Here is a 21,445-nt window from a genome sequence, read left to right as displayed (position 1 = left end):
CAAAAGACGCTTACCATGGGAAAAAAAAAAACACACACACACATACGCACACACAACATATTAGATTGCTCTTACAATTAAACCCTTTAATGCCAGATCCATACGCTGGACCTAAAAAGTGCCTGCAGGTGGGCAAGTCTGTACGTTGTATGGACCTCATTTCTCCCTCTCCTATAAGTTTATGGTCACATCAATGACCACGAGCTTATATCAGAATTGTTCAGCAGACTCTGCTGAACAATTCTATAACTCTGACTAGTGGATTACAACCCGTTGATCAGAGTTATTAACAGGGCTTGACTGGGACAAACATTTGGCACTGGACTTCACATCAGTGTGCCCCATCAGCAGCCCCCTTCACATCAGAGTGTCCCCATCAGCAGCACACTTCACATCAAAGTGTCCCCATCAGCAGCCCCGTTCACATCAAAGTGTCCCCATCAGCAGCCCCGTTCACATCAAAGTGTCCCCATCAGCAGCCCCCTTCACATCAGAGTGTCCCCATCAGCAGCCCACTTCACATCAAAGTGTCCCCATCAGCAGCCCCCTTCACATCAGAGTGTCCCCATCAGCAGCCCCGTTCACATCAGAGTGTCCCCATCAGCAGCCCTCTTCACATCAGTGTCCCCATCAGCAGCCCCCTTCACATCAGAGTGTCCCCATCAGCAGCCCTCTTCCCATCAGAGTGTCCCCATCAGCAGCCCCCTTCACATCCGAGTGTCCATATCAGCACTCACCTTCACAGAGTGTCCCCATCAGCAGCCCCCTTCACATTAGAATGTCCCCGTCAGTCTGCCCCTTCACATCAGTTTCCCCATCAGCAGGCCCCTTCACATTAGTGTCCCCATCAGCAGCCCTCTTCACATCAGTGTGTCCTCCCTCTCCTCCCCCTCCCATGTGTACTCATAGTTTTGAAAGCAGCTTTTCGTCCCTCTCTCCAGTCATGTGATAAGTGATAAGGGAATTGAGGATGGAACAACTGCCGGCTGTCTATCTCCCCCTGCAAGCTAGAGGGAGCAGAAAGCCTAATGCTCTCTCCAGCACGGGACGGCAACTGCTCCCCGACAGGAGGGAAATCAGGATCACTCACTGTCAGAGAGAAGAGGCTCTAGGACGGCACCTGACCAGCCCACTGAGCCATCGGTCCACCGGGAAACGTCCAGTAGTCCCTATGGGCAGTACATGCCTGGTTATTAACCTCTAATGTGATTTTTTTTTTTTTTTTTAAAACACATAAGACCCCCCAGGTCCACCCGCACTCACCCCTTCATGGTGAAGGTTCCCCCCCCCCCCATGCACTCACCCCTTCATAGCTTCCTCAGATTCTCAGCCACCCCGATCCTTCTTGATTGGCCAGGAGGAGAACCAGAAGATAATAGCAAATATTAATTTGTTAATTCGCTATTGTCACAAGTGGGTGTTCCATGCATCCATATGCAGGCAGTCCCATTCATGTCATTTGGGATATAGCAACTGCACAAACAGAGCCATTGCTGCCAATTTTACATCCATGTAGGTCCGCATGCATGTACCTGAGCTCACACTGTCTGCGTTCGGCATCATGTATCCACACCCACACGGATGGCAGATTGGGAACAGCAGCTATGCCTGTGCAGCCTTTGCATCCCAATTGACATAAATAAAACTGCCAGTATGGGGATGCATTGAACACCTGTGCATCCCTGTGCGGGTACACATGGCCCTCCATGGGTGTACACTTCAGTATGCCACATGTAAACGATGCTGTAGTAGCAATTTAGCATGATTTTTTTAGGTTGTTGTGTTTATGTGCACTATTAATGATTTTAGTGTATTTTTTGTTAAAATAGTAATATGATAAACATTTGTGCAATAATTATTGAAGGGCCCAAAAAATCAGTAGCACTTTTTTATTTATTCTACAGGTCATGGGCTTTCAGAAACTGTCTAGTTTAAGGGTCTTTGCAAACTCTGAAAGCTGTAAGTGAAAAATTGTAACTAAATAGTTTTTATTTATAGTTTTGTGTACCTTCAGTTTTCACCATTTCACCAAAAAATGCAATTTAAAAACGTAAAAACATTTATTTATTAACTCATTACAGTTTTAACTTTTATATTTGCTAGGAATTTAGCAAGAATTTTGTACATTTTGCCATGTATGAATCCACCATTAATGATTTCAGTGTATTTTTAGCGAAAAAAAATTTGATAAACATTTGCGGAAATACCGTGGGCCTAAAAAAATCAAAAGCAATGAAATAAAGAGGGGGCATGGTCAGGAGATGAACGAGGAGTGAGGACACGTGCTATCAGAGCTCCTGATGCTCTCCAGCAAACTAGCAGGCAAATAACAGTCCTCTTGGTATGACTACCGCAAGAAGGGGGAAGGAAAAAAAAGCGCACAGCAGCAGCGACACTTCAGCCAGAGATACAGAGCTACTTTTCAGGGACAAGATCCCCCAGCCTACGGAACCGCATGACAGGGGCTCAGTCTACCCACTATTCGAAAGCTGCAATGGCTGCTTTACCAGCGTCAAATCCTATAGTGGCTACAGAAACTATCTGTGCTTCTATCATAAAGCAGACTACACAGGAGTAAAGACAGCAAGTTGGTGTACTGTTACCTACCGTGGAGGGAGAAATCAAGGCCCTTAAAGCTCTCCTTCAGGCACTACCTACCCATACTGATATGAAGACGCTGATCCTGCGCCTGGAGGAGATGCATCATAAAGACTTTCAAACTATCCAGGTAGAGGTGCAATCATTGGTAGAAAGGGTTTCTACTGCAGAAACAGCATAAGCCCTGTTGGAGAGGAGAGTGGCTCAGCTGGAGCAGACAGAGGACCAGCAAGCTGTTCAGGCTCTTGCATTACAGCTGCACCTGGAACAGCTTGAGGACCAGAGTCAACGTAGCAATCTACGGCTGAGGTGGGTCCCGGAAGATACAGGTGAGGAGACATTACAATCCATAGTATTGAAAATATGCCGGCAAATGGTGCTATCAGTGGCCCCCCAGGATCTCAAGTATGAGAGGGTTCATAGAGCGCTGGGTTCCCGCTCCACAGATTTAAAAAGACCTAGAGACATTGTATGTTGTATGATTCGCTATAAACACAGAGAGATTATTCTTTGTAAGGCGTGAGAGATGGGAGAGATTATTTTCAATGGATCCCCTATAAAAATATTAGCAGATATATCGAGGAATACTTTGCAAAAGAGAGCGTTGTTAAGTCCACTACTAGACAAGATTAGGCAACTGGGGGGGACATATCGGTAGGAAAGGCCCCTAATCTTTTTTCTTGTCTAGCCCAACAGACTTGCTTGCACTGTTTTCCTTTTTGGAGACAGAGGCAATTCCCATTCCCAATTAGCTAAAAGCAATCCCGGGACAAATACGGTGAAGGCCTACTGAACTAAGGGGGCTAGATAAGGCATCTCAAGGATTAAAAAAGCAAAGAAATAAACAAGAGACTCTGGCAGAAAGCTAAAAGTGGAAGAGGAATATTAAAGGACTGTGAGGAAACCATAGAAATGGAGCAGGGGAAAAAGTATTTTATTTTATTTTTTTGGACATTTTACCCCCACTTTTTTTTTGTTTTTCTTTTCTTTTTTGGAGTAGATTATTAGGAAATATGGATTCATATGGATAAAAGGGGCTCCTATTTTAATTTTTCTGTTTGTTTGTTTTTTATCTACGGAGGGAACAGGATACCAGATCTGGTTAGGATTGGCTTCACTACTTCTTTTTTTCACCGCTGATTGTGAGTCCCGCAAACAGAACAAAGGTGGGATTGGAAATGGGGGGAGGGGAGGTATTAGGATTGCTGTGAGTGTTTTACTTTTTTGTTTTTCTAACCATTTTCTAGGTTTTGTTTCTTTTTTGTTTTTGTTTTTTTTGTTTGTGAGATTGGGGATAGGGTTTTATTTTTCATGGTGTGAGAAGATTACATTTATTAGACTATTATTAAAGCGGAGCTCCACCCAATTTAAAGAGGAAGTAAACCCTGAGAATCCCGGAAGAGAATGCCTGTGGGCTTCACATGCCCACAGGCAAGATGAAAACGATCTATATCTTTTTTATAAAGCTGTATTTTACTGAGGAAAATCAATGGGCAAAGTACCAAAAACGGAACATGTAACTGATTTAAACCCTAAATTGATTTTAATTGTCCCCAAAAAACAAAAAATTGTCGGAGGCAGTGGAACCCCGCTTTAAGACTATTATCACTTGGTGGTTTTATGGTGGCAAGGAATTACAACATTTTATTTTTTTCAGTTTTTTATCACTTTATGTCACTTATGATTATATGAGTAAAGTAAAATTCAGAGATTTAAGGTTTCCCCCTAAGACAGGGGGTAGGATAATGTGGAGAGAATATCACATAGAAAAAATGTCACTCTATACTTATAGCACAAAATAAGATACAATACAATATGACACAGGGGTTAAGGGAGTAGTTGTAGTTAACTACAAACCACCCCATAATTTTTTTTTTCTATTATAAACGTTTTTGTTTTTTTTACCCTCCCCCTCCCCTAGGATAATCTCACATGTATATGAAAGTAGATATATAGGGCAGAGAGGTTGGGTCTTTAAGTAGAGATAAAGATATGACCAAAGAAGGAGAAATGGACGAAGTAGAAGAAGTTTTTATTTAGAGGTATTTTGACCCTCATATGTTAAACTATATATTTTATTGAATTCAGTTTGCTTCTTGTTCCTCTGCTCCTATCTCCACACCTTATATTTTTTTCTTTAATTTTTCCTCCCCTATGTAAATAAAATAGATATAAATGAAATAAGGGCAACAATGATGATGTTGATATTGAAATTTTGTGGTAAAACTGGTAAAATATTCTTTTTTTTTTTTTTTTTCATTTTTGCTGGAGGGCAAAAGTAGAGAGCCTCACAGCTCGGACATCTCAGACCACTCTCCCAGTTAGGCCTGCACCTATTTGGTCCAGTAAGACCAGAAGAAGGTGCTTTTTCTGAGGGTAATTAGTGGAGAAGAGCAGTGATATCTTCCCTCCCCCCCCCCCTTTTTCTCTTTTTTTCCCCCTTCTCTCCTTGCCCCCTTTTTTTTCTCTCCCTCCCCTTATTCCTAAAAAGGCGTTGGATAGTATAGTAGTGATGTCCCTGAATGCTAAGGGTCTTAACATACCCAAGAAATTACGTATGCTACTACATGATCTGAAACATTGCCCTGTTGATATAGCTTTTATTCAAGAGACACATTTCAAGACAGACTTCAATATCTCCCAAACAGATTTTACCCGTTGACATGCCATGCTACTAATTTGATGGCTAAATCAAAAGGGGTCTCAATATTAATTTCTAGTAAAATACCCTGGCGCCATCAAATATCATTGATAGACCCTATGGGACGATATATTTATATAAAGGGCCTCCTGGGGAACAAGCAGATGACACTGGCAACAATCTATACTGGACAAAAAAAAGGGAAGAAGGGACAACGAGGGGGCAGCAACGGGAATTTATATGAAGCAAGACACTTAGGGTCAATTAAATCAATCAAATAAAATAATAATTTATTGGCAACACACAGGGAGGTAGTACAGTAAATAAGTTAATAAGTCACTATATAATGAACAGAATTAAAAAGTATGATAATAACACAAATTCATATTATAGTAGCATTATTACACAGTTAGTAATAGACCGATAGTACGTCCCTGCATATACAGTAGAAACCAATAAAATGAATTGATGATTTAAATAGATCAAACCCATGGGGAAATCTTGGTTATTGGGGCATAATATCCACTAGTAAAAAACTTGACGCGTTTCATGGATTGTTTCCACTCATCAGGAGCAGCTATAAATTGGGGGTACCTGTGATAAATAATATATTAATATTAATAATCAATGGTAATTGATTATAAAGGGAGAGAAGGAGCATATACAATGGTCCTAACAGCTCTTACCTATTGGATAACAAAAAATACACATAGCAATCATGGTAGCGATTATTTACATCAGAGGCACTGGGAGGGGAAATCTGATTGTGTTATTATCATACTTTTTAATTCTGTTCATTATATATTGACTTATTATTAACTTATTTACTGTACTACCTCCCTGTGTGTTGCCAATAAATTATTATTTTATTTGATTGATTTAATTGACCCTAAGTGTCTTGTTTCATATAAAAGTCCCGTTGCTGCCCCCTCGTTGTCCCTTCTTCCCTTTTTTTTGTCCAAATATCGGGGATGGAGCTCGGTGTACTGGATGTTCACGGCTCATATAAAGTCCCACCTGTATCTATTCTATATAAACAATCTATACTCCCAATGAAAATCCGACCCCTTTTCTAGATGAGGCATTAGAGAAGCTTTTAGATTTTGCAAAGGGGCAGTTGATACTAGGAGGGGATTTTAAATATACCTTTGATACCATCAACAGATACCTTCACAGGGGTATCATCTATCCCTCCTAGCCAACTGAAACGTACTGCAAAATTATTTCATAAAGCTCAATTGATTGACGTTTGGAGATTGCAACATTCTGGGGAATGAGATTACTCGTTTTATTTACCCCCACATAAAATCTATACCAGGATAGATTTTTTGATTCCCCATACTTGTTAACATGCAGTCCGGGCTACATCCATAGGAAATATTACATGGTCAGACCATTCCCCTGTATTCCTGACTTATGATCTGGAAGGAGCTCAGACATCTAGACATCGCTACTGGCGACGAAGGTCTTTTACAGATACCAGAAGTCTTAGAGCATGTGACTAAAGAGCTGACATACTTTCAGATGAATGACCTACCAAACTGTGACCCAGGAATTTTATGGGAAGCACATAAGTCAGTTCTTAGAGGTGTTTTTATTAAGCATGGGGCTTGTATAAAACGAGAACGAATGAAACAGCTGACTGAATTACTTGGTAAATTAGCAGCGTTACGGTTTTGCCGTAAGGTGAATTACGAATCGGGTGATAAATGTTGGAAAGTAATGGCAAGAAAAGTGAGAGAACATAAACTGTCAACATATATCCCCCTAAGTTGTCAATGGGAACGGCCAAAAAGTAATTTTACCAACGCACATCTCCCAGGAATTTAAAGAATTCTATTCACACCTAATATGATCTAGCATTACCTATATCGCCTCAATCTGCTATAGATGAATATATTCAAACATCTCAAATTCTGTCCTTAGCCCAAGATATATGTATGGAACTAGATGCCCCCATACCATTGTTGGAACTTCAACAAGCATTAGGTTCTATGAAATCAGGGAAGGCCCTGGGCCCGAACGGGTTTACTGTACAATACTATAAAATGTGATTTGAAATATTAGGCCCACGCTTGATTATTTTATTTAATTCGATCAACTCTGGATCTTCATCAGGGATATTCTGGGAGCCCACATTGTTGTGATGTATAAAGAAGGTAAGGACCCTACCTTGTGCGGTAGCTAGAGATGGACGAACTTCCGACGGGACGTTTCGTGAACCCGAACCGCGAACGCGGCCAAAAGTTTGTGAACTGCGGTGGGCCCCATTGACTTCAATGGCAGGCAAACCTTAAAAACCTACAGGTCATTTTTTCAGCCACAAAATACTTACTAGCTGTGCATTCATAGTCCCACCACATGGCCACTGGCATAACGAATGTATGAAGTGAATCTGGGATCAACAGCGACAAGCATTCTTTTTTTATCTGTGAAATTTTGACAATTCAGGATTCAGGAGCGCATGAAGGTAATGCAGGAGAGGAAAGGTCAGGGTAGGCTATGAAGAGGGTGCAGGAGATGATCACCAGCACTGTGATAGAGAGCACTGACACCAGCACCGAGATAGAGAGCACTGACACCAGCACCAGCACCGAGATAGAGAGAGCACTGACACCAGCACCGTGATAGAGAGCACTGACACCAGCACCGAGATAGAGAGCACTGACACCAGCACCGTGATAGCGTGCACTGACACCAGCACCGTGATAGTGTGCACTGACACCAGCACCGTGATAGCGTGCACTGACACCAGCACCGTGATATAGAGCACTGACACCAGCACCGAGATATAGAGCACTAACACCAGCACCGTAATATAGAGCACTGACACCAGCACCAAGATAGAGAGAACTAAGACCACACCAGCACCGAGATCGAGAGCACTGACACCACAACAGCACCGAGATAGAGAGAGAGCACTGACAGCAGCACTGATACCAGCAACTCGCTGCTGGTTCCCAAAAATATGACACCGTTCAACCTCTTCAAACAGGAGGGTACGGGCATATAGTACGGTGTGCTTTTTTTGTACAAGGAAGTGAGCCAAAAGGTAGAAAAAAGGTCTTTGTGCTCGATTAAATAAATCGTTTATAGTCACATGTGTTGAATTCCTCCGAGATCCATGCCTCATTCATTTTTATAAATGTGAGGTAGTCAACACTGTCGTGAGCTAACCGAGTGCGCTTATCAGTCACGATCCCCCCTGCTGCGCTGAACGTCCTTTCGGACAGGACACTGGACGAGGGGCAAGCCAACAGTTCCATTGCAAATTGGGCAAGCTCTGGCCAGAGGTCAAGCCTGCCCACCCAGTAGTCCAGGGGTTCATCACTCCTTAGAGCATCCACATTGGCCGTTAACCCTATGTAGTCGGGCACCTGTCGGTCTAGGCGTTCCCTGATGCTGGATCCGGATGAGACCTGTTGATGGGTTGGCTGAAAGAATGACCTCATATCAGAAGTCACCAACAAATCTTCAAACCGGCCTCTTCTTGTAGGCGCTGTTGGATTGGTACCCGCAACGCTTTCTCTGGGAGTGGGAATTCCTCCTCTGCCAGCGCACGCAAAAGCAGAATGCAGCATTTCTCGAAGCAAGGCCTGGAAGTGCTCCATTCTGACAGCCCTCTGTAATGGTGGCAACATTTACGCCATTTTGTGTTTGTACCGGGGGTCTAAGTACGTTGCCACCCAGTACTGGTCCTTGACCCTTATGCTTTTTATACGGAGGTCCCTATTAAAACACTGGGGCATGAAGGCCCCCATTTGCACTAAACTGGAAGCAGTGTGGTGGCCTAGCTCCTGCTCATCATCCAGGATAATATCGTCCTCCTCGTTCTCCTCTCCCCATCCACGCACAACAACAGGGATCCCAGAAAGGTTTAAAGCATGCTCTTCTTGCTCCTCCTCATCTGTCCCGGCACCATCCTCCTCTGACTCCTCTTCAGACTCCTGTTGTTGACTTGTCTCAGATAGAGTAGCCCCCCCTGGGAATTCATCCAGCATTGCGACTTCCTCATCTTCCCGCTCCTGCTCCTCCACGGCTTGATCAATGACACGGCGCAATGCACGCTCCATAAAGAAGGCATAAGGTACTATGTCACTGATGGCGCCATGGCTGCGACTGACCAATTTGGTGATCTCATCAAATGGCCGCAGAAGTCTGCATGCGTCGCGCATGAGCAGCCACTGGTGCGCTGAAAAAACCCAGCTTCACAGAACCTGTTCTGCCGCAGAGTTCGTACAAGTAGACGTTAACTGCACGTTTCTGCTGGAGCAACCTATTAAGCACATAGAAGGTTGAGTTCCATTACGTCGGGCAATCGAAAATAAGACGTCTGACCGGCAGACTGTGTCACCACTGAATGTCAGCAAGGCGAGCCATGGCCGTGTAAGATCTTCTGAAATGGGCCGAGATTTTCCTTGCCTGCCACAAGATGTCCTGGACCCCAGGGTATTTGACAATAAATCGCTGCATGACCAAGTTTAAAGTTTAAGTGAGAGGCACGCATGGCACGTGCGGAATTTTGCCCTGTTTCAATGCGCTAAGCAGATTGGCACCGTTGTCACACACCACTTTACCAACTGTCAAATTGAGCGGTGTTAGCCACTGATCTCCCTGTGAACGCAAAGCTGAAAGGAGTGCAGGGCCAGTGTGGCTCTTGGCTTCCAGGCACAACAGACGCAGTACAGCATGGCAACGTCTCACCTGGCAGGTCGAATAGGTTCTGGGGAGCTTGGGTGGCGCAGTGGAAGAGACGCTAGCAGCAGAAAAGGAGGAGTCAGCCGAGGAGGAGTGGGAGGAGGATGGAGTAGGAGGAGGAGAAGAGCCAGCCCTGCATGCAATCCGTGGCGGTAAAACCAAATCTACACGGGTGCCACGGGTTACATGCTTGACGGCCGTCAGAAGGTTCACCCAGTGGGCAGTAAAAGTGATATACCTTCCCTGCCTGTGTTTGCTAGACCAACTGTCTGTAGTCAGATGTATCTTGGCACCGACACTGTGTGCCAGAGATACATTCACTTGCCGCTGAACATGGCCATATAGCTCTGGGATGCCCTTCTGTGAGAAATACTTCCTTCCTGGGACCTTCCATTGTGGTGTTCCAATGGCAACAAATTTTCTAAAGGCCTCCGAGTCCACCAGTTTATAAGGCAGTAGTTGGCGGGCTATCAGTTCTGACAAGCCGTCAACCGTTGGGCAAGAGGGTTATCCAGCATCATCATTTTTTTACGCTCAAACATTTGGCCGACGGAAGCCTGCCTTTTTCCAGAAAAACGTGAGGATGTTGTGATGGAAGGTGGAGTGGAGGACAATTGTGAGGAGAAGGAGAAGTAGAAGAGGAGGCTGGACGGTGAGAGCCTGGAGTGTGGCTTTGTGTGTTCCGTTGCTCCCACTGGGCTCGGCGATGGAAGCTCATGTGCCTTCTTAAGGCGGTCCTCCCTAGGTGAGTGCTGGGCTTACCACGACTTATGCGTTGACTGCAAAGATTGCAGATGGCAACACTATTGTCAGCAGCGGACACGTTAAAAAAAGCCCACATTGCAGAGCCATGTGTCGGCGTCCTGGGAGCGCCAGATGTGACCGTACATGGTCGCTGACTCGCTCCTGATACATTAGCAGTCTGCTTTGTCCCTCCTGTGCAATGTAAGTTCTTCCTGCTTCTCCTCCCTATCTGCTGGTCCATATCTCCCTCTGAACTCCCCTCCTCCTCCTCTCGTGTGCACCCACGTGACATCACTAGACACGTCATCATTGACGTCACCTTCCCCACCGCTATAATTAGAGATCTCAGGGTAGGCAGCAACAGCAGGGACCAACCTCCTCCTTGGGCTGATCTGGGTACTGTCATCAGACTGCTGAGTGGCAGTTGTTGCTACCTTCTCTTCCTGATCCAATGCCAAGATCGATCGATGCCAATGCATCGGAAATGTCTTGATATGGATCGGAAAATAATTCCTGTGACTCAAGCGGAAGGTATATGGTGGTGGTGTTGGTGGTAGTGTCTTTGGGGGTGCACACAGCAGAGAGTGCAGATCGAGAGGATGAGGAGGGTGCAGAAGAGTAAGGCTGAGTAAGCCACTCAACCAAGTCTGGTGCGTCCTTTGATGTAATCGCACGCACCTTCTGCAATTTGCCACTTTGGCTCAAGCCTGTTGCTCCTACCCTACCCCTACCACCCCTGCGGAAGGGCCTGCCTCTTCCTCTGCCTGTCATTTTTTAAATGACCCTGTGACAAAAGTCTCTAGAGAAGTGCAGTATGTATGTGGAAGAAGGTAAACACCCCGCTTCAATCTGTCGTTTTTGGGGGCCACTGGTCTATCACACCAGTTATAATACTTTTTTTTTATTGAGTTTGTCACTCTTTGACACAATGCTGCACAGTGGAAATGCACTATACTATGCTTTCTCTATGTGCAAGTATTTTATACATGTATTACACACCTATATACTGCACACCAAATAGTACACCTATACCAGTCCTTAAAAGGACCTTTGTGGACCTAGTGATTTGCAGACTGTCCCTCAGTCCCTACACTGATAAAAGACTGCTGCAGAATAGGGCAGCAGTCAGCAGCAGTGCACCAGCACCCTAAATACTGTACACCTATACCAGTCCTTAAAAGGACCTTTGTGGACCTAGTAGCTAGTGATTTGCAGACTGTCCCTCAGTCTCTACACTGATAAAAGACAGCTGCAGTAATCTGCAGCACAGCAGTGCACCAGCACCCTATATATTGTACACCTATACCAGTCCTTAAAAGGACCTTTGTGGACCAAGTAGTAATAGCTAGCTAGTGATTAAACTAACTGTCCCTGCTCCACACAGCGTCCTGTCCCTACACTGACAAAAGACAGCTGCTATCACCAGCACAGCAGCGCACTGAACCCTATATACTGTACTACACCTATACCAGTCCTTAAAAAAGGACTTTTGTGGACCTAATAGCTAGTGATTTGTGTCACTACAGTCTCTCCCTGCTGCACACAGCGTCCTGTCCCTACACTGACATAAGACAGAATGTAAAATGGCCGCCAGATCAGGTCTATTTATAAGGCAGGGGGTATGTCCAATTGTCCATGTGCTGAAATGTCTCAATTGGCTGTCCTGTACCCCATGATGGATGTGTCATCATGGGTCAAAGTTCTTTCACACTGTAAATACATATGTCCGCCGGACGAACAGCAGCAATAGTCCGCCGGTTTGGCGAATCGCGAACACGCAAAATTCGCAGCGAACTGACCGCCGGGCGAACAGTTCGGCCATCCCTAGCAGTAGCTATAGGCCTAGCTCGCTTTTGAACGTAGACCTAAAGCTCTATACTAAAATCTTGGCTACCTGGCTGTCAAACCATTTACAAAAATTAATCCACTTAGATCAGGTTGGATTCATCCCGACACGTGAAGTGAGGGACAGCACTTCTAAAGTGCTGAACCTACTTCACGTGACCAAATCCACGAAGACTTCATGTGTCTTTTTAAATACAGATGCTGAGAAAGCATTTGACCAAGTAAGTTGGCCATTTATGCTCTCCGTACTCAGACATATTGGACTTGGGGAGGTGATGATGAGCTAGATAGCCAAGATATATTTCAATCTGACCGCACAGCTCAAGGTGAATGGGGTGCTCTCAGAGTCTTTTATAATTAGGAATGGTAGCAGGGAGGGATGCCCACTGTCCCCTGTTTTATATTCCCTTTTCTTGGAGCCTTTTCTCTCTACGATCAGGCTAAATCAGGATATACAGGGAGTGACAGTGGGTAATACACAACATAAGGTCTCGGCTTATGCCGATGACCTATTATTTTCCTTAACAAATCCAGCAGTAGCTCTACCAAATCTCCTTAAACATTTTATTTGTATGGTGCCTTAAACTTGAAAATTTATTTTTCTAAATCAGAGGTGATGGGGGTTGCACTGCCAGTACGAACTCTTACACAAATCAGAGGAGTCTTTCACTTTAAGTGGACTACAATTGCCCTGAATTATTTAGGCATAAAAATGCCAGCAGATATGACCCGTACATATGAGCTTAATTTTCCACCATTACTTACAGAGTCCAGACTGCTATTAGATAAGTGGCACACTAATTTACATTCTTGGATCGGTAGGTGTAACTTAATAAAGATGTGCATTTTGCCAACATTTTTATACTTATTTCAGGCCCTACCAATACAGATACCACTTTCTTAATTTAAGCAGGCACAGGCATTGTTTACAAGGTTTGTCTGGGCGCATATAAGAAGCCACGTCTTTCACACACCTTATTAACCCTACCAAAACAATATGGTGGCTTGGCATTGCCAGATGTCAGAAGATATTACCAAGCAGTTTAACTTGGTAGAGTAATCGATTGGCAATGCCATAGTAACCTGAAGCTGTGGGTGCAAGTAGAACAGTGCCAATCCCCAATACCTCTAAGGAGGGCTCTGTGGTGTTGGGATTTTGTGCCGTCAGATCTAAAATCTCATCCATTGATAGAGAATATTTTGAAACAATGCCTACATGCTATTACATACGCGCAACAAACGACAAAGGCATCTCCACTGACCCCGATAATTGGGAACCCCAAATTTATACCAGGCCTTTCAACCATGCAATTTTTGACTCTATGGGAGACTGAGCGAATTATTGCATCACAGTTTGTGACGGAAGATAGATGGCCTACTATGGAGGAGCTGACTAATCCCAGGGGGCCCCTACCAACTTGCGTTCTGGAATGCAGCTCAATTAGATTATTCTCTTCAGACTATACCAGACCCACAGGCATATACTAGACATTTGACTTTGAGGAGCATTGCTCGGGAATAGAACCATTGTCTCATGTCGTCTCGGAGATGTATAAGTTACTTAACTCCCCTAGGGAGCAACCAGAACTGGCCTGTGTATTAAAATGGAGTACAGATCTGCATCACACATTTACGGATTTAAAAATTCAAAATATGATTGAGCTTTCTTATAAATCTTCAATCTGTACCAAAATATAGGAAACTAATTATAAGATATTTACAAGATGGTATATTACAACTAGGCGATTTCATGCTATCTTTCCAGATGTGTCAGAGCATTGTTGGCGATGTGGTACAGATAAAGGGACGATTTTGCATATATTTTGGACGTGTCCTAAGTTGACTTCTTTCTGGGCAATAGTTCAAACGATTGCCCAGAAATTTATTAATCTTCAAATCCCGAATGACCCGGCATTTTTATTATTACATATTACCACTATTCCAACGAACACATATAAAAAAATCTGTCCTATGTCATTTACTAAATGCAGCTTAATCCTGTACACCTTTGATGTGGAAACAGCAGAATCCACCGACCACAGCATTATGGCTGAGGAAGGTGGAAGATATTAGAAAGATGGAGGACCTGATATTGACAGCAACTGATAGACAGGAGATATATAAAAAGACATGGACCTCTTGGAATTTGTTTATTAATTCAGAAGAGGGTAGTTCCCTCTTAGGGCTGTGAAACACAGATATGAGTTTGAGTTAAGAGATATGATGGATGTGCGATCAAAGAGACATCAGATGCGATACCAAGCGCCATTTTTGGAACCCTTCCCTTATTTATTTAGTTTTTTATTTTATTTTTCCCCTTCCCTCCCCTTTAAAACTTCCCTTCCCCTTTGGAAGCAGAGGTGATCACATAAGGTGATAAGCATGAACTTAGATTACTGTAGCAGAGAGATAGGGAGATACTTCGATTTTTGAGGTCTTGTATGTATAAATCTAATATATGTTAAGCCTCTTTTGTATCAGCTGATATATCAGCTGATATTTGGCGTTTTTTAATTAATCGGCATTGGCCGATTGTGCTGATAAAAAAGGCCGATTATAACTTCAGAGCAACTTGCAAATTGCTACTGTAATAGAGGTCAATGCAAGTTGCCTGAAGTCTTCAGTGGAGACTTCTTCTTTCTGGGCAGTATGCCAAGAAAAGACCAAAGAGATACAATGTTTATACTTATGAATGAACTGAGCTCTGTGTGTAGGAGTTCTCAGTTTAACCATTTAAAGACTAAATCTTTTCTCACACTTGTTGCTTACAAGTAAAAATCCTGTATTTTCTGCTAGAAAATCACGTAGAACCCCCAAAAAATTATATATATATATATATATATATATATATATATATATATATATATATATATATATATATATATATATATATATATATATATATATATATGTTTTAGCAGAGAACCTAGGGAATAAAATAGTGGTTGTTGCAATATTTTATGTCACACTGTATTTGCGCAGAGGTCTTTCAAGCGCAATTTTTTGGGAAAAAATACACTAATGATTAAAAAAAAAAAAAACAGTACAGTTAGCCCATTTTTTTTCGTCCAAAAGTTTTGATTACCTGTTTTTGTGTATTTAATATATAGTTGTTTTTTTTTGATTTTTTTTTATCTAAATTATACATACAAGTGAACTGATTGGAGTTTTGTTTAATAAATGTTTAAATGTAAGAAATTTTATGTATCACTTATTACTTAAGGCTGCTTTCACAATGGAGCAGGCAGGTGTTGCCGGTAAAATGCTGCTAGTTTTAGAGGCGCTTTACCATCATTTTAGCTGCGCTATTTGGCTGCTAGTGGGGCACTTATAACCCAGCTAGCGGCCGAGGAAGGGGTTAAATGCGCCCGTGCAGGGCCGCTGCCAAATCGCATTGCAGGCGCTTTGGCAGTGGTGCCCATTAATTTCAATGGGCAGGAGTGGTGGAGAAGCGGTATACACTGCTCCAAAGATGCTGCTTGCAGGACTTTTTTTTATCGTCCTGCCAGCACATCGCCATATCGGTCAACCTCTAAATATATAAAAACCCAGTAGCGCCTTCTTTTTATTACAGAGGTCAAATGTTTTCAGAAATATATGGTTTGAGGGTCTTTTACAAACGTTGAAAGCTCTAAGTGAAAAACCTCCTGATTTTTTGAGGAATTTTTGGGTACATTCGATTTTCACCATTTTGCAAAAAGGTGCAATTTAAAATGTACAAATATTTGTTATTTATTAACTCAACACAGGATACGCTTTTATATTTAGCAGGAATCTTGTAAGATTGTGTTTTTATCTGCCAATAATGGTTTCAGAGTTTTTTTACCAACAATATTGTTTTGATAAACATTTGCGCAAATACCACAAGGCCTGAGAAAATCAGTAGCACCTCCTTTTTATTCTAGAGGCCATATGCTTTCAGAAAATATATGGTTTGTGGGTCTTTCACAAACTTTGAAAGCTGTAAAGGGAGAAATTAAAACCTTAGTAATTTGGATATGTACATTTTTGCGTATATTTGATTTACACCATTTTGCAAAAATTTAAATTTTTTGTTATTTATTAACTCCGTACAGGTTAAGCGTTGATATTTAGTAGGGATTTAGCAGGATTATTTTAAATTAGCTGTGTTTTTATCTGCTAATAATGGTTTTAGTGTATTTTTTGCGAATATATTGGTTTGATAAACATTTGCACAAATAGCACCTTCTTTTTATTGCAGAGGTCATATGCTTTCTGAAAATATATGGTTTGGGGCGGTTGGGGGGTCTTTCACAACTTCTGAAAGCTGTAAAGGGAAAAATTAAAACCTTCAGATTTTTTGAAAAATGTGGATATTTAAATTTTTGCGTACGTTCAATTTTTACAATTTTGCAAAAAGGTGCAACGTAAAAATTACACATATTTGTTATTTGTTAACTCAATACAGGTTAAACTTTTATATTTGGTAGGAATTTTGGAAAAATTGCTGTGGTTATCTGCTAATCGTGTTTTTTGTGGATTTTCTGTAAAAATATTGTTTGGGTAAACATTTGCGCAAATATCGTAGGTGCTTAAAAGTGAGTGAAATAATGGAGGGCATGGCAGCAAAAGGGTTAAACAAAAGACCAAATAATTCCCTAAATAAACCCACTCAGATAAAGTGCCTTGAAAAAGTATTCATACTCCTTGAAATTTTCTACATTTTGTACTGTTACAACCAAAAACAAATGTATTTTTATTGAGATTTTATATGATAGATCAACACAAAGTGGCACATTCAATAATTGTGAAGTGGAAGGAAAATTATAAATGGTTTGCTGCAAGTCTTTTTGGGGATGTCTCTACCAGCTTTGCACATCTAGAGAGTGACATGTTTGCCCATTCTTTGCAAAATAGCTCAAGCTGTCAGATTGGATGGAGAGCGTCTGTGAACAGCAATTTCTTGCCACAGATTCTCAACTGGATTAACTACTTAAGGACCACCGCATGTAAATATACGCCGGCACAATGGCACCGATAGGCACAAGTACGTACTGGTACGTGCTTGCCTTCCAGTGGGTGGAGGGTCCGATCGCACCCCCTCCCGCTGGCTGCGGCGGTCCATTTCGATTCAGGAGCGATCCGGGATGAGGGGATGGCCGTTGGTTTCTGGCCATCCCCTCTCGATCGCTCCTGGCGAATGAGAAGCTTCCCCTGCCTGTGTAGTGTAAACACAGGCAGGGAGGAAGTGATGTCACTCTCCTCGGGGCGGTCTTTTTGACCGGACTGCGAGGAGAGCAGAGATATTAAGTGCACCAATACTACACTGACATGTAGGTACACATAGGCACACAAATCCCCCCCCGATCCCCCCCCCCCCAGTCACAGTGTCACTGATTGCAGTGATCATTTATTTACTGATCACTGCATTTAGTGTCAGTTTTGACAGTAAAAAGTGTCAGGGCAGTTAGTGTTAGGTCCAGGGTAGCCCCTACCCCCCAATAAAGGTTTAACCCCCTGATTGCCCCTAGAGTTAACCCTTTCACCCCCTTTTGCCAGTGTCACTAAGCGATTGTTTTTCTGATCGCTGCATTAGTGTCACTGGTGCCGCTAGGTAGCTAGTTATTTTTTTTAGGTTCACCGCCAGGTTTTTATAGCACTAGGTACCCCCATATACTACCCAGTAAAGGTTTTAACCCCCTGATTGCCCCTAGAGTTAACCCTTTCACCAGCGATCACCGTATAAGTGTCACTGATGATGCTGGATAGCCAGTTAGTCATTTAGTTTCCCCATCAGGTTTTTATATAGCGTCCGGGACCCCCATATACTACCTAATAAAGATTCAACCCCCTGATTGCCCCTAGTTAACCCTTTCACCTGTGATCACCGTATAAGTGTTACGGGTGACTCTGGTTAGTTAGTTTGCTTTTTATAGCATCAGGGCACCCACCATTTATTACCCAATAAGGGTTTAACCCCCTGATCACCCGGCAGGTGATATCAATTAGGTTTTAGGGTCAAGGTCTGCGTCACCCCAGGCAGCGCTAGGTTAGTGCCAGTACCGCTAACACCTTGCACAAAGCATACACCTCCCGTAGTGGTATAGTATCTGATCAGATCTATACTAGCGTCCCCAGCAGTTTAGGGTTCCAAAAAAAAAGCATTGTTAGCGGGATCAGCCCAGATACCTGCTAGCACCTGCTTTTTGCCCCTCCGCCCAGCCCACGCAAGTGCAATATCGATCAATCACTGTCACTTACAAAACACTAAACACATAACTGCAGCATTCACAGAGTCAGGCCTGATCCCTGCGATCGCTAACAGTTTTTTTTGGTAGCGTTTTATATTTAAATCCTGAAGGCGGTGCTTGGTTTTCGGGGTCCCGTACGTGGCTAGGCTCCCAAAAAAATCCCCCACATGTGATATCCCCATAGTCAGGAGAAGCAGCAGAATTTATTTTGGGGTGTAATTTCACTTATGCCCATAGCATGTGTGAGCAATATATAATTTAGTGACAACTTTGTGCAAAAAAATAAAAAGTTTGTAATATTCCCGCAACTTGTGGCAAAATATAAAATATTTCATGGACTCAACATGCCTCTCAGTAAATAGCTTGGGGTGTCTACTTTCCAAAATAGGGTCATTTGGGGGGGTTTGTGCTATTTTGGCATTTTATGGCCTTTGAAACTGTGATAGGTAGTGAGGAGCGAAATAAAAAATGTGCACCCTTAGAAATCCTGAAGGCAGTGATTGGTATTCGGGGGGGCCGTACGCAGCTAGACTCCCAAAAAGTCCCACATATGTGGTATCCCCGTGCTCAGGAGAAGCAGCAGAATATTTTTTGGGGTACAATTCCACATATAACTATGGCATGTGTGAGCAATATATCATCGTTTAGTGACAACTTTTTGTAAACTTTTTTTTTTGTGTCATTATTCAATCACTTGGGACAAAAAAAAAAAAAAATATTCAATGGGCTCAACATGCCCCTCAGCAATTTCCTTGGGGTGTCTACTTTCCAAAATGGGGTCATTTGGGGGGGGTTTGTACTGCCCTGCAATTTTAGCACCTCATGAAATGAGATAGGCAGTCATAAATTAAAAGCTGTGTAAATTCCAGAAAATGTACTCTAGTTTGTAGACGCAAACCAATAAATATACGCTTAGACATTTTTTTTACTAAAGTCATGTGGCTGAATACATTTTGGCCTAAATGTATGACTACAATTTAGTTTATTCGATTTTTCTTATAACAAAAAGTAGAAAATATATATTTTTTCAAAATTTTCAGTCTTTTTCCTTTTATATCGTAAAAAATAAAAATCGCAGTCAATCAAATCAAATACCATAAAAAAAAAGCTCTATTTGTGGGAAGAAAAGCATGCACATTTTGTTTGGGTACAACATTGCATGACCTCACAATTACCAGTTAAAGCAGTGCAGTGCGAAATTGTAAAAAGACCTCTGGTCCTTAGGCTGACAATTGGTCCGGGGCTTAAAGCGGTTCTCCACCCTAAAGTGGAAGTTCCGCTCATGTGATCCCTCCCCCCCTCCGGTGCCACAATCAGCACCTTTCAGGGGGGAGGGGGGTGCAGTTACCTGGATAATTCAGGTATCTGCACCCACTTCCGGGACAGACCGCCGCAGATGCCCGCCCACCCCCATTGTGTTCTGGGAAACACACAGTTCCCAGGACACAGCGGGGACCAGCAGAGACGCGCAGCGCGACTCAGGCATGTGCAGTAGGGAACCGGGCAGTAAAGCCACAGCGCTTCACTTCCCGATTCCCTGACAGAGGATGGCGGCGGGGGCAGCAGAGAGACGAGCAATCGCTCGTCATCTGCCGCCGACATCGCTGGACCCTGGGACAGGTAAGTGTGAGTTTATTAAAAGTCAGCAGCTGCAATATTTGTAGCTGCTGGCTTTTAATAATTTTTTTAAAGGTGCAGAAAAGCTTTAAGTGGTTAAGGTCTGGACTTTGACTGGGCCATTCTAACACATGAATATGCTTTGATCTAAACCATTTCATTGTAGCTCTGGCTGTATGTTTAGAGTCGTTGTTCTGCTGGAAGGTGAACCTCTAACCCATTCTCAAGTCTTTGCAGAATCTCACAGGTTTTCTTCTAAAATTGCCCTGTATTTGGCTCCATCCATCTTCCCATCAGCATCCCTGTCCCTGCTAAAGAAAAGCATCCTCACAACATGATGCTGCCACCACCATGTTTCACAGTAGGGATGGCGAGTTCAGGGTGGTGTGCAGTGTTAGTTTCCACCACACATAGCGTTTTGCTTTTAGGCCAAAAAGTTTAATTTTGGTCTCATCTGACCAGAGTACCTTCTTCCATGTTTGCTGTGTCCTTCACATGGCTTCTTCCAAATTGAAAAAAGGGAATTCTTATGTTTTTTTTTCCCAACAATGGCTTTCTTCTTTCCCCTCTTCCATGAAGGCCAAATATGTGGAGTGCACGACTAATAGTTTTCCTATGGACAGATTTTCCCACCTGAGCGGTGGATCTCTGAAGCTCCTCCAGACTTACCATTAGCCTCTTAGCTGCTTCTCGGATTAATGCTCTCCTTGCCCGGCCTGTCAGTTTAGATGCACGGCCATGTCTTCGTAGGTTTTCTGTTGTGCCTTACTCTTTCTATTTTTGGATAATGGTTTGAACAGTGCTCTGCATGATGTTCAAAGTTTGGGATATTTATTTTATAACCTAACCCCGCTTTAAACTTCTCCATAACTTAATTCTTGACCTGTCTGGTGTGTTTGTTGGCCTTCATGATGCCGTTTGTTCACTTAGGGCTCTTTCACATGTGCGGTCCGTCCAGTAGACTCTGCTGATCCCCACTGAGCAGGCGGATGACAGGTCCGTCTCCATTCACTGTGCTGAGACAGACCTGTCAGGAGTCCTGCTCTGGTGAAAACTAGCCACCTGTCAGTTTTCATTCGATCACACCTGC

General features: G+C 43.0%; 1 protein-coding gene across 6 annotated transcripts in view; it reads right to left on the bottom strand.

Annotated features, from left to right (window-relative positions):
- The window catches only part of SNX29 (sorting nexin 29), a 1,823,105-nt gene that overhangs the window by 1,733,337 nt on the left and 68,323 nt on the right, over window positions 1–21,445 (bottom strand). The gene's annotated exons all lie outside the window — the stretch shown is intronic.

The sequence above is a fragment of the Lithobates pipiens genome, unplaced genomic scaffold, assembly GCF_037356315.1.
Source record: "Lithobates pipiens isolate NorthernLeopardFrog02 unplaced genomic scaffold, aLitPip1_a1.2 Scaffold_22, whole genome shotgun sequence".
NCBI lineage: Eukaryota > Metazoa > Chordata > Amphibia > Anura > Ranidae > Lithobates > Lithobates pipiens.
This window is presented reverse-complemented; position numbering and strand designations above follow the sequence as displayed.